Genomic DNA, 12,983 nt, shown 5'->3' on the forward strand with positions numbered 1-12,983 from the left:
AGCAAGCTCCACGGGGCTGCGAGGAACTTTTTAGAGGAAAGTCATGTGGGATTTCTTTGGTCGACTGCATAGATGTATTTAGTAAATGTTCAAGCTGGTTTCTTTACAAACACAACTATTTTTTTATTTTTTAATTGTCTTTCCTAAAGCAATGAAGTATGCAAACAGACACCCTCCCTGCGGCCTGGGGCAGCTCCCAAGAGGGAGCGGCTGTGTTTCGGATGAGAGAGCAGGGCCTCTGCTGGGTAGGCGGCGGCCGAGGATCCACTGCCAGGGCCCGGGGCTTCCCTCCCCTGGGGCCCTTCCCCGGGGAAGGGCGCGGGCCTGATGCATCCCCAGCGGACACGAAAAGATGCTGCCGGCTCAGCTGCAGGGAAGCCCGGGGTCCGCGCACACCGCGCTGGCGGCGGCCGGAGCATCAGCTGGGAAAACTGGCGGCCCTGACCCCGACGTGACTTGAACACGCAACCTTCTGATCTGGAGTCAGACGCGCCACCATTGCGCCACGGGGTCACTGGCGGATTCTCTCTCTCTCTCCTGTCCTTTAAGACTCTGTCCTCTGGCTAATCCCAGCAGTTTTTCCTGGGAATTTCAGGTCGAGCATGAAAGGAGGAAAAGGACGGGGCGGAGCAGCCAATGGGCGCCGGCGCTGGGGCCGGGAGGCGGGAGCTCGGGAGCTGGGGACGGGGCCGGGTTCGAGGGGCGGGGCAGAGGGCGGGGCCTGGTCAGGAGGGGCGGGGCCCGGCGAGGGGCGAGACAGAGGGCGGGGACTCGCCGGGAGGGGGTGGGACCCAGCGAGGGGCGGGGAAGAGGGCGGGGCTTGGCCGGGAGGGGTGGGACCCAGCGAGGGGCGGGGGCAGAGGGCGGGGCCTGGCCGGGAGGGGTGGGGCCCGGCGAGGGGCGGGGGAAGAGGGCGGGGCCTGGCCGGGAGGGGTGGGACCCAGCGAGGGGCGGGGGCAGAGGGCGGGGCCTGGCCGGGAGGGGTGGGGCCCGGCGAGGGGCGGGGAAGAGGGCGGGGCCTGGCCGAGAGGGGGTGGGGCCCGGCGAGGGGCGGGGGAAGAGGGCGGGGCCTGGGCGGGAGGGGGTGGGACCCAGCGAGGGGCGGGGAAGAGGGCGGGGCCTGGTCAGGAGGGGCGGGGCCCGGCGAGGGGCGGGACAGAGGGCGGGGCCTCGCCGGGAGGGGTGGGACCCAGCGAGGGGCGGGTCAGAGGGCGGCGCCTGGCCAGGAGGGGTGGGGCCAGGCGAGGGGCGTGGCCGAGGGTGGGGCCTGGCCGGGAGGGGGTGGGACCCAGCGAGGGGCGGGGAAGAGGGCGGGGCTTGGCCGGGAGGGGTGGGACCCAGCGAGGGGCGGGGGCGGAGGGCGGGGCCTGGCCGGGAGGGGTGGGGCCCGGCGAGGGGCGGGACAGAGGGCGGGGCCTGGGCGGGGCCTGGGCGGGAGGGGTGGGGCCCGGCGAGGGGCGGGGCCGAGGCTGCCATCCCTGCGGGCTCCGATTTTGGGGCGAGGTGGGCACCCCGCGAGGTTACGCCCCCTCCGGGTACCCCAAGAGGCGCGCCGCAGTGCGGGTGGGGGGGACGCGCGACCCCCGACTTGGGCAGTTGGCGTAAAAACAGCCTGCGCATGCATTCCCCGCCCCACGCCCATCGTAAACTAAAACTCAGTTTAGAAAACGTGGACGTTATAGAATAAGGAATGAAACTTTGATTCATCGATGATCCCCTCACGCACTCCTCATATTTGCATGCGCTTCTCTCCAGCTTTCCCAGTCGACACGTGCGCACCTCTGAGTTTTAAACTTCGGTGACACACGGTCACCGAAGGCCGCGCAGACAGACAGACGCAGCTTAGTGCGAGCTCGAACATGGGGAAGCTTTTTGCAGCTTCTTGACTCGGTAGCTTAGATAAGTGACTTCCAACTTATTTTCTGATGTGTGCATTGAAAACAACACACCGTCTTCTGAAGATTGCTTTAGCTGCAGCCCCCAAGCTTGGATATGACATATTTTCTTCATCATTCAGCCCAAAATATTTTACTTACATTGTGAATTTTTTTCTTTAACCCATTTTTCCCCCTTTTAACCCAAACATGAGAGCTTTTCTCAGTTATCCTTTGTTGAGTGCTACACAGCCCGCCAGGCCCCCGAGGCTCGTCCCCCGCGACCCTTCCTTCCCCAACACAACCCCCGGCCTCACCCCGGTGGCCACTGCCCTGCTTTCCTCTGCAGCTTTAGTCTCCAGAGGTGCGCCCAGGAAGGCCGCAGTGTGGTTCTGCCTGGAGCATTTGTTACTCTTAATCTGCCGGTGGTTTCTGTACGTGCAAACGGGGTTCGTGTCTGTCTTGTTGCTGGCGATGCCCACTTGGATCACTGAGTTAATGGGGTCCGCTGGGTTTTCCCACTGAAAAGCGACTATTTTCCCCTTTGTCTTCCATAAATATCCTGGCATAAATACTTTGAGACCATGCAAATATACTGTTTCTCCTCAGATTTGCAACCACTGATGCACACACACCAAATCTATATTCACTAAATATACTGGCCTGTGATTTTTCTTCCTTGCAATCACTTTGCAAGGTTTTAGTATCAAGGTTATGTTGGCCTCATATAACGAATTGGGAATTGGTCCCTTCTTTTCTAGTCTCTGGAGGAGTTTGTGTAAGACTGGTATTTTTCCTCCTTAAATGTTTGTAAGAATTCACTGATGAAGCCATCTGAGATACAACTTTTCTTTACAGGAACTTTGAAATAATGGGCTCAGTTTAATTAATAGATAGAAGGCTATTCCGATTTTCTATTTCTTTTTGTGTCAGTTTTGGTATATACTGTGCTTTACAAGGACTTTTTCCATCTTGTCTAAGTTTTAAAATTTATTTCCATAAAAAATTTCATGGTATTCTCCTATTCTTTTAATGATTGTAGGACATATAATGATAATACATTTTTTATTCCTTATATTTGTATTTTGTACTCTCCATTTTTTAAAAATTAAAACTTTCCACAGGTTTATCAATTTTATTGATAATTTTAAGGAACCAATTTTTAATTTCATTGGGTTTTCCCTACTTTATAACTTTGTTCTATTTCATTATTTATTTTACTTTTTTAGTATTTCCTTCATTCTACTTAAATATTTGGGGTGCTTTTTCCAGCTTCTTGACTTGGTAGCTTAGATAAGTGACTTTCAACTTATTTTCTAAAGTGTGCATTTAAAGCAATACATTGTCTTCTGAATACTGCTTTAGCTGCATCCACCAAGCTTCGATATGTCATATTTTCCTCATCATTCAGCCCAAAATATTTTATTTACATTGTGAATTTTTTTCTTTAGCTCAATTTTTTCTTTTAACCCAATTATTTCTTTTAACCCAGAAATTACAGCTTTTCTCAGCTATCCTTTGTTTATTGAGTTCTAGTTTATTTCAATAGTTGCCCAAGAACATACACCATATAATTTCAATCCTTTGAAACTTATTGAAACTTGCTTTATGGCCCAGCATACAGTCTATTTTGATTAATTTGCTATGCACAGTTGAAAAGCTGTATTTCACATTTGTTGTATGGCATTTCCCAGGGCAACATGGAAAATATGCTGATCAAATCTACTATATCCTTACTGTTTTACACATTGCTTATTTCAATATATTATGAAAAATTTTGAACATACACCTAAACTGAAATATTACAATAGATACCCAAATATCTACCACCTCAATTTTATTATTATTGTTTTACTATACATACGTTATCATGTTTATCCATTTATACCTCCATTGAGCCAACTTATTTTTTATGAAGTTCAAAGTAAATTGCAAATATTAGTATGCTTGCTCTTAAAATATTCAGTGTATATACATTAACTACAGTTCAATAATTCTTACATTGTTTTCCTTTGAAAATTTTACAAAAATGAAATGCACAAATGTTAAGCATATATTCACTGAGTTTTGACAGATATATATACCTATGTGACCCAAACCTGTATCAAGATCTAGAATATTGGCATCACTCTAGAAAGTTCCCACATGCCACTTCACAATCCATTCTACAGCCAGCCCCTGGATGGAACCACTATTCTGAAATTTTTCTAACATAGATTATTTTGCCTGTTCTAGAATTTCAAATAAGTGGAATCATACTGTATGTACTCTTTTTTTGTAAAAGTTTCTTTCATTCGACATAATGTTTTCATTCATCTTGTTGTGTGTATCTGTAGCTTATCCCTTTTTATTGCTGAGTAGTATTCCACTGTATGCATAACATTTTGTTGACCTAGTCTTTTGTTGATGGACACTTGGATCACGTTATTCAAAACAGTATGATACTGCATAAGGATTAACAAATAGTTAAATGGAACAGATAGATAGATAGCTCAGAAAAATACCAACACTTATATAGTCATTTGATTTCCAACAAAGACACCAAAGTAATCCAATGAGGAAAGGAAAGTCTGTTGGAATAACTCAATATTTACATGGAAAAGAATGAATCTCCTGCTTCCTACCTCACATCATACACCAAAATTAATTCAAGTTGGATTACATGTCTAAACCTAAATGCTAAAATCATGAAGTTTTTAGAGGAAAAATAGGAGGACATCTTCATGTCTTGGATATAGGCAAAGTTTTCTTAGACAGGTTATACAAGCAATGGGTATATGAGAAAAAATTGATCAATTGAACTTCATCAAAATTAAAATCTGCTCATCAAAATCTTCTACTTCATCACCATTAAGAAAATGAATAGGCAAGTTACAGACTGGGAGAAAATATTTGTAAAACATATATTTGACAAAAAAAATGGTATCCAGGATATAAAAAGAACCTCTACAACTCAATAATGAAAAACAGCCCAATAAAAGTGTAGAGAAGTTTTTAAAAAACCCTTCGCAAAAGAAGATATATGAATGGCCAGTAGACACATGAAAATGTATCATCATTCAAAAGAAATGAAAATGAAAAGCAAAATGAGATGTTACTACAAACTCATTAGAATAGCTAAAATTAAAAAGATTGACAATATCAAATGTGAAGATATTCTGCAATCATAACTTCCATACATTGTTGGTAGAAATGTAAAATGCAGCTTCTGATAAACTGAGCATATGCCTACTCGATGCAATAATTGCATTCCTAGGTTTTTCTTAAGGGAAATGATATGATATGCCTACAAAAAACCTTGCCCACAAATATTCATAGAAGCTTAATTAATAATGGCCCAGAATTAGAAACATCACACACATACTTTTTTTAACTTTTATTTTGAAGTAATTTCAAACTTGCAGGGCAGTTACAAAAATAATACAAATCCCATACAGAGAACTCCAACATATCCCCACCCACCCTAGATTCACCAATTTTAACATTTTGCCCCTTTTGCCATTTATTTGTTTGCCTTTCTTTCTATCATCACAACTGTTCCATTTTCTGAACATTTGAGAACACATAATACTTCTATGTACATTTCCTATGAACAAGGATGTTCACTTAAGTAATCACCTTAAGTACAGTTACCAAATTCAGAAATTTAACATTTATATAAAGCTTACATTCTATATTCCAAATTGTTCTTATGTTCCAACAATGTCCTTTTGAGCCTTTTCTCCTCCATTCTTATATCATATCAAAGATCATGTATTGCATTTAATTGACATTATCTCTTTAGTTTATCTTTCTATTTTTTAATTGTGAACACATATCCAACATAAATCTTACCATTCCCACCCCTCCCAAGCACAGCATTCATGGGATTAATTACATCCACAGTGTTGAAGTCCCCTCACTTCCATCCACTGATAGAGCTTTCCCTTCACCCCAGACAGAAACTCAACGCTCAACACTCATTTTGCAGTAACTCCCCACTGTCCCTTCTGGTAACCTGTACTCGACTTTCTGCATCTATGAGGTATTTTCTTTGTGGTTACCCTGGGGCTTAAATTTAATATCCTAAATCTATAACAATGTCATATGCTCTGTTACCAGCTTAAATACTCCAACAGCATACATAAATTATATTCCTACACCCCTTCTTCCTCCCATCATTACATAGTTCTTGCCACAAATTATATGTTTATACATTATATGTCCAAAATCATTGATTTATCATCCCATTTTATGCATTTTCCTTGTATATCCTGTAGGAAGAAAAAAGTAGAGTTACAAATAAAAATACAATAGTACTGTGCTTATATTCCCCACGTCATTATCTTTAATGAGGTCTTGATTTCTTCATGTGGCTTCAGTCAGTCGTCTGGTGTCATTTCCTTTCATCCTGCAGAAATCCCTTCACCATTTCTCGTAGGGCTGGTCTTGTGGTGACAAAGTCCTTGAGCTTTTATTTATCTGGAAATGTCTTAATCCCTCCCTCATTTTTGAAAGGCAGTTTTGCCATATATAGAATCCTTGGTTGGCAATTTTTTGCTTTTGGCACATTAAATATGCCTTCCCACTGCCTTCTTGCCTCCATGGTTTCTGATGAGACTTTTACTCTTATGCAGTTTTGCTTGTATGTGACACAATGTTTCTCTCTTGCAGCTTTGAGAATTCTCTATCTTTGGCACTTGACAGTTTTATTGTAACATGGAATGGTGTAGTTCAGTTTGGGTTGATCCTTTTTGGAGTTTGTTGCACATCATGGATATATATATTCATATATTTTGTTAAATTTTGGATGTTTTCAGACATATTTATTTGATTATTCTTTCTGCTTTTTTCTCTCCTTCTTCTGGGATTCCATAATGTGTATGTATATCGGTATGCTTGTGTGGCAAGAGAAACCCCCTTTCCCAATTTCTATAGGATGCAAAAATTCTCAAAACTTAGGTAAGAAAATTTTATCAAAACATCAATTATAAAAAGGATGCGATTTCCTGATATTGGCCAAGGCGTGTAGAAGCAAGCCCATTCATACAGAACTGGAGAAAGTGCAATGTTTTGGGGAGGCATTTTGGCAATGTATCTCAAAATGCCTTATTGATGTGTGTACTTTGCCACAGAAATTCCATTTCTAGGGCTCTATGGAAAAAATTAAGTATGTTTGCAAGTGTTTTCCATTAGTGTTATAAAAATTGTGTATCTTACAGTGGAAAATTAGAAGCAATATTAGCTGCTCTGTTCCATAAGTGAGGTTTAGTTATCAAGGCATGGAAGGAGATTATCCTATTGAGTTCCCCAGGAAGCAGACCTGGAGATGGAGGTTTGCTTGGAAGCCTTAGGGATCACAACCTGTGGAGGGAAGAGAAGGAAGCAGGACTGGATGGAGGGAGAAGTTTGGCTGTTATGCAGTCATAGTGAAGGTATCAGCTGATTCCACCAAGATCTGCAAAGCTGATGGGGCCCATCAAAATTGTCCCAACTTTGAGTCAGAGGGCCATATCCTTACACCCCTGTATCAACCAGTCTTTGGATGTGTGCTGCCCCAGGATGGGTGTGCTCTGGGGTGAGGTGATTTCTTCATCTGAGGTCTGTCTGCCAGCAGCACCTGGCATCTTGAGAGTAAACTCTTCAGATCTGAAGGGTGAAACTGTGTAACACACCCACAGCATGCACTACAGTTCTGACCTTCCACCACTTACATTTAATTCTTCATATAAATTTTGGAAGAAGCAACTCCAGGATTGGGTTGAGTCTCTTTTCTTTTCCTGGGAGAAACTAACAAAGGCAGAGAGATGAACTACAGCCCCTGCCTCTGCAGCAAGTCTTAGGGCTTCAATAGACTTCATTGTTGCCCTCCTCTAATAGCTGTTCTAGATGCACCCCAACGTGGGCTAGCTCCTCTGTTGAGCTTGCTGGCTTACTTCCAGACACTCATCCTTCAGTCCCTGGGCACCAATTCTATCTCAGACTTTGTAAAGTACTGCCACCAAGCCGGCATTTCAGCTGCACTTTTAATAGGTAACTTCACCCCTGTCACTCTGTCAGGCTGACAGCTTCTGGGGGATGTGGGATGTGATATGATCAGTGGATCCCATGACAATATGCCCACTCATTCATCCCCTTTGCTATAAGTTGGTTTCTTTGTTTGACGTGATATTATATGGGATCCCATGCCAGTGGATCAAACACTCTTTAAACCTGTAGATAGTGAGTGCTGTTGTCTCAGGCCCTGCAGGTAGTAAAGCCAAACACATATCCAGAATATGGGTTGAATCCGGTCAAATTAATTTCTGCTGCTACCATAATAGAAGGGATCCAGTGTAGCCAACTTGCCACCAAGTGTCTGAGTAATCTCCTACTAGGATGGTAACCATATTGAAGACAGCATTGGTCTCCATCCCAGGAAGGTTGGACATTCACCAGTTGCAGAGCTAGATCTGTTTTGTAAAAAGGCAGGCCGTGCTGTTGGGTATTTGTAAAGCCTCCATCCTTGCCACCACGGCTACTCAATTCATGCTTCCATTGTGCCGGCACTGTGTGGATAATGAGAGTAGCTGGCTGATGCCAAGTATCTTTGAAAGAAACGAAGTCTGAGAGGTGAGCTCTACATTTGCCTGGCTTTTCCTCTGTAGGAAGTTTGCAGTTCACTGAGGCCAAGCAGAAATGTAACACTTTTACTTTCAGAGTTTAGGTATGCCACTAGAAGTAAGGGGCAATATCCTGGAAGAGGCAGACCGAACGGAACATTTTCATTACATTTCCCTCAACTCTTTAGCTGACTCCTAAGCTGTCTGTGTTCATGGTGAGAATCAGAGAAACCCAGTGGAAAGCAGAAGCTAAGAGGGTAAAGCATTGAGCATAGATTCCAGCAGCTGCTCAATACTAGGAAGACAAAGATTACAGTTTAAGATCAAGCCCTACAAGTTGAGAGGGGCTTAATAAACACCTTGGAATTTACACTGAGACCCCAAAGGATCATGCTATAGAAGTAAGGACAAAACAGAAATAGACCAGGTTTCACAAAGCCTGAAATCAGTCATAAATGGGATGAGGATGATCCACTAGTAACATAGCTATTTATTAAAAGAAAACAACCCTCATTGGAGGGAGATAAGTCAGAGGTCTCTAAAAATTTTTCATCTGTAATGTCTGGGATCATATTAAATATAGAAGGCATGATTAAAAAAAAGATCAGCCGACCAGATAGCAAAAACAACAACAAAATAAGAGACTCACGTGATTCAGATACTGTAGTTAAGTCAAGGAATTTAGAATAAATACTAACATATTCAAGAAAAGAAGAGAAAAGAATGGAGAGTTTCAGCAGATACCTAGTATCCATACAAAAAGAAAACAGATTATACAAATTAAAAATCTGACTAAAATTATGAATTCAAAAGTTGGGGTTAATAGCAGATTAAAAACAGAACAAATATTAGTTAACTGAAAGACAGGTTAGTAGAAAGTATATAGATTAATGTACAGAGAAAAAAAGGTGTGGAAAATATAGAAACCTTTGAGACATCTGGACATAATGAAAAGGTCTAAAATATGTATAGTCAGAACCCCAGGATGGGGGAGAGAGAAGATGGGGCAGAAGCAATATTTGAAGAAACACTGGCTGAGAATTTCCCCACATTGGTGAAAGATCTCATGAATTGATAGATGACTTTTAACAGAAACTCTGGAAGCCAGAAGACAATGGAATGTAGTTGTTTTTTTAGAGTGACAGCAGTGTGTTGGTCACAAGGACTCACACCCCAGGGGAGGACACACAGGCCATGTGGGGCCATGAGGGGTGGGGGCACGCGGGTGGAGAGTGGACCAGCAGGGGCTGCGGGAGGCGGGTGCTGGAGTGACAAGAGGCTTCCTGCAGGGGACGTGACTGTCGTGCTTGAATAATTCCACAGACGGGCAGGGAGCTGAAATCCACTACTCAGTAGCAGTGCCTGGTCCTCTGGCTAAGGAGGGTTGTTTGGCTTAGGGACCTTATCTCAGGAGCAGCAGGGAGGGGACCTTGCAGTTAGGCCACTGGGGGCTCTCCCAGGGTCCCCAGCTGTCCAGGCAGCACATCATATTGGACCTTAAAAGGCACGAGAGAGGTAGCCCAGTGGAGATCTGGGGAAGAGACCCCAGGCAGAGGGAACCATCAGCCTATTTCAGAGCCAGAGGCCAGAGCTGAACAAAACCATTGAAGGATTTTGGGGTTTATTCTGCAAGAATGTAATTTTTTAAAAAGTGCTGACAGAATTAAAAGCCAGTCTATAACTCTATCCCAAGTGAAAATATCTTTCAGAAATGAATGCAGAATAGATATTACAGACAATAGCAGCAGACCTATGACACAAGAAATGCTAAGTGGAGTTAATCAGGCAGAAGTAAAATGATCCTAGTTGTAACAAGGAACTTCTGGAAAGAATAAAATGAGCCAGAAAATGCAAATATCTGGGTAAATATAAATAAATATTGCTTAAAACAATAACAATGGAACAGTCAGGGTTTTCCAGAAACAGAAGCAATAGAATTTCATGTATATATAAAGAGATTTGTTTAAAGAGTTGTCTCACATGGTTGTGAGGGATGGCACGTCTGAGATGTGTAGGGCATATTGCTGAGCCCATGCGCAACCTCCATCCCTGAGCCCACTAGGCAGTGACAGGAGTGGCTGAGGAAAGAGGCTGAGGGCATCCACAAATGGGTCATCCTAGCCACGTGATTATTAAAATCCTCCTCTGCTAAGGTCACTCTGGTGAACATTAACATAGGACATAAATATCTTCATGTTTTTTGCCCATTCAAAAAGGTCTATCCACATACTGTTCCCCCAGACCTCCTTGTCACCAATTTTCCAATCATGTTCTTTCAAAGTTCCTGGCTATCCAGCCAAACCGTTGGCCACAGCCTGTAAATTGGTGCATGAGAACACCTCAGATAATTTCTCTTTCCAAGAAAAATGAACAACCAGCTGCACTACTTGAAGTTCTGTGCACATGATTTCCCTTCACCACTGCCCTGCAGCGATGTCCCACAAAGGGGCTCCCGTGCTTCAGCTGTCCACTTTCATGTGGTGCCTGTACATCGTGCAGAGCCATCCATAAATGAGGCTTGAGTTCTACTGTCCTTATTTAACTGATCTTAGGGAACTCCCTAGGAGGCCACAGGTCCAGGCTGGAAGTGAGAGAGTAACATGGCAGGAGTGGATACCACAGGCATTCAGGCCACTCCTTTGTGTATCTTAGTTGTGCCTTCAGGGCCTGATTGAGTCTGATCTCATGTACACCACTTCCATTTGATGATGGAGTCCTTCTGTGAAAGCCTAACTTTATGGCTTTGTTGGTCACACAACACCCAGCTCATGGTGGGCAGCTCAGGTCTCACAGTAACTTGGTGGCCCATGGTTACACATTCGGTCTCTACTGAGGCCCAGCAGCAAGCTAGTCAAAAGCTGTTTCTCAAAGGGAGAGTAGTTATCTGCTGAGATTGACAGGGCTTTGTTCCAAAATCCATGCCCATATAAAGAATATGTAGCCTCCAAAATTCAGAGAAGCTCATTTGGCTTTTGTCTCTTCTCTGGTTATAAGCAACAACTTTTATGCCACCTTATAAGGGTTATTTTGACAAGCTCTACACTACTGAACCCCTACAAATTTCACTGTGGAAGTCCCCTGAATTTTTGTTTGGCAGATTCCAACCCCCCCCCCCCCCCACATTTCTAACATGTGAATTTCTTACCAATAAGTCTAGAGTAGTCACTACTTCTTCCTCATTGGGTCCAATCAGCACACCGTCATCAGTGAATGGACCAGTGCGATGTGCTGTGGAAGAGGAAGGTGATCAATGTCCTTGCCGACTAACTTATGATATGGGGCTGGAGAGTCGATATGCTCCTTGGGTAGGAAAGTGAAGGTGTATTGCTGGCCACGCCGGCTAAAAGAAAACTGCTTCTGGTGGCCTTTACTAACAGGTGTCAAGAAAAAAAGCATTTTCCAGATCAGTGGCTACATACCAGGTACCCAGGGTGTGTTTTTGCTCAAGCTGTGATACCACATCTGAAGCAGCAGCTGAAATTGGAGTCACCAACTGGTTAAATTTATGATAATCCAACTGCCATTCTCCAAGAGTCATGTGTTTACTGCACAGGACTAATAGGCAAGCTGAACAGGGATGTGGTGGGAATTACCACCCCTGCATGCTGCAAGTCCTTGATGGTGGCACTAATGTTTGCAATTCCTCCAAGAATGCAGTTTTGCTTTTGGTTTACTATTTTCCCAGGTAGATGCAGTCCTAGTAGCTTCCACTTGGCCCTTCTTACCATTAACAGAGTTCACTCCAGAAGTCAGGGAATCAGTGTGTGGATTCTGCAGTTGCTGATAATGTCTATTACAATTACACCTTCCCAAACTGGAGAAATAACCACAGGATGTGCTCAGGAATCCACTGGGCCCACTGAGAGATGGGCCTGAGCTCAATCTCCATTGATTACCTAACATCCGTAAGCCATTACTCTTGACTGCCAGACCACACTGATGTTTTGGCTCTCCTGGAATGAGTGTCAGTTCAATAACCCCCCTAAAGTCTGACTATTTCCTTTTCCCCTATGCAGTCACCCTGGTAAAAGGCTGTAGGTCTTTTTGGTGACATCTGGAAGAAAGATTAACAGTACAAATTTTTGACATGTAGCAGGTGCCTTCCTCAAGGGGACCCCACCTCCCTTTCATTCAGGGAGTTCTGCATCTGCAAAGTGTCTCAAGCCCGGGAATTGACTGACTCTCTGTTTGGGTAATTTAAGTTTCACTTCCATTCACTTGACCTAGAACTTTTCCATTTATATGAATCAAGTAAAAATCGAGTAGATGGCCCATCTACTTTGCTTCTAGGCAGGATCAACTAGAAGCAAAGTCAGACTACTCTGATTACTGAGTTGACTTTTTGTCCACTACGATAACCATGCCCACCTTGTCTCTGACGAGTAAGTGCTGCCACTTAGCCCCTGCCACTCTGGGATTCAACTATCCCCACTGCATTTAAGGATCCCAGGCCAGTGGTAGCAGTTCCCACTGTAATTTCTGACCTACAGACAGGGGCATCCACAGGGCTTTTCAAGGATGTTGGGAC

The 12,983-nt window shown here is 44.0% G+C and overlaps 1 non-coding gene across 1 annotated transcript; it reads right to left on the reverse strand.

The window, feature by feature from the left end:
* Positions 1–441: 441 nt before the first annotated feature.
* On the reverse strand, positions 442–513 carry TRNAW-CCA. The gene has a single exon. It is a non-coding gene; the product is annotated as a tRNA-Trp (tRNA).
* Positions 514–12,983: the final 12,470 nt, after the last annotated feature.

This window comes from Choloepus didactylus, chromosome 18 (genome assembly GCF_015220235.1).
Source record: "Choloepus didactylus isolate mChoDid1 chromosome 18, mChoDid1.pri, whole genome shotgun sequence".
Lineage (NCBI taxonomy): Eukaryota > Metazoa > Chordata > Mammalia > Pilosa > Megalonychidae > Choloepus > Choloepus didactylus.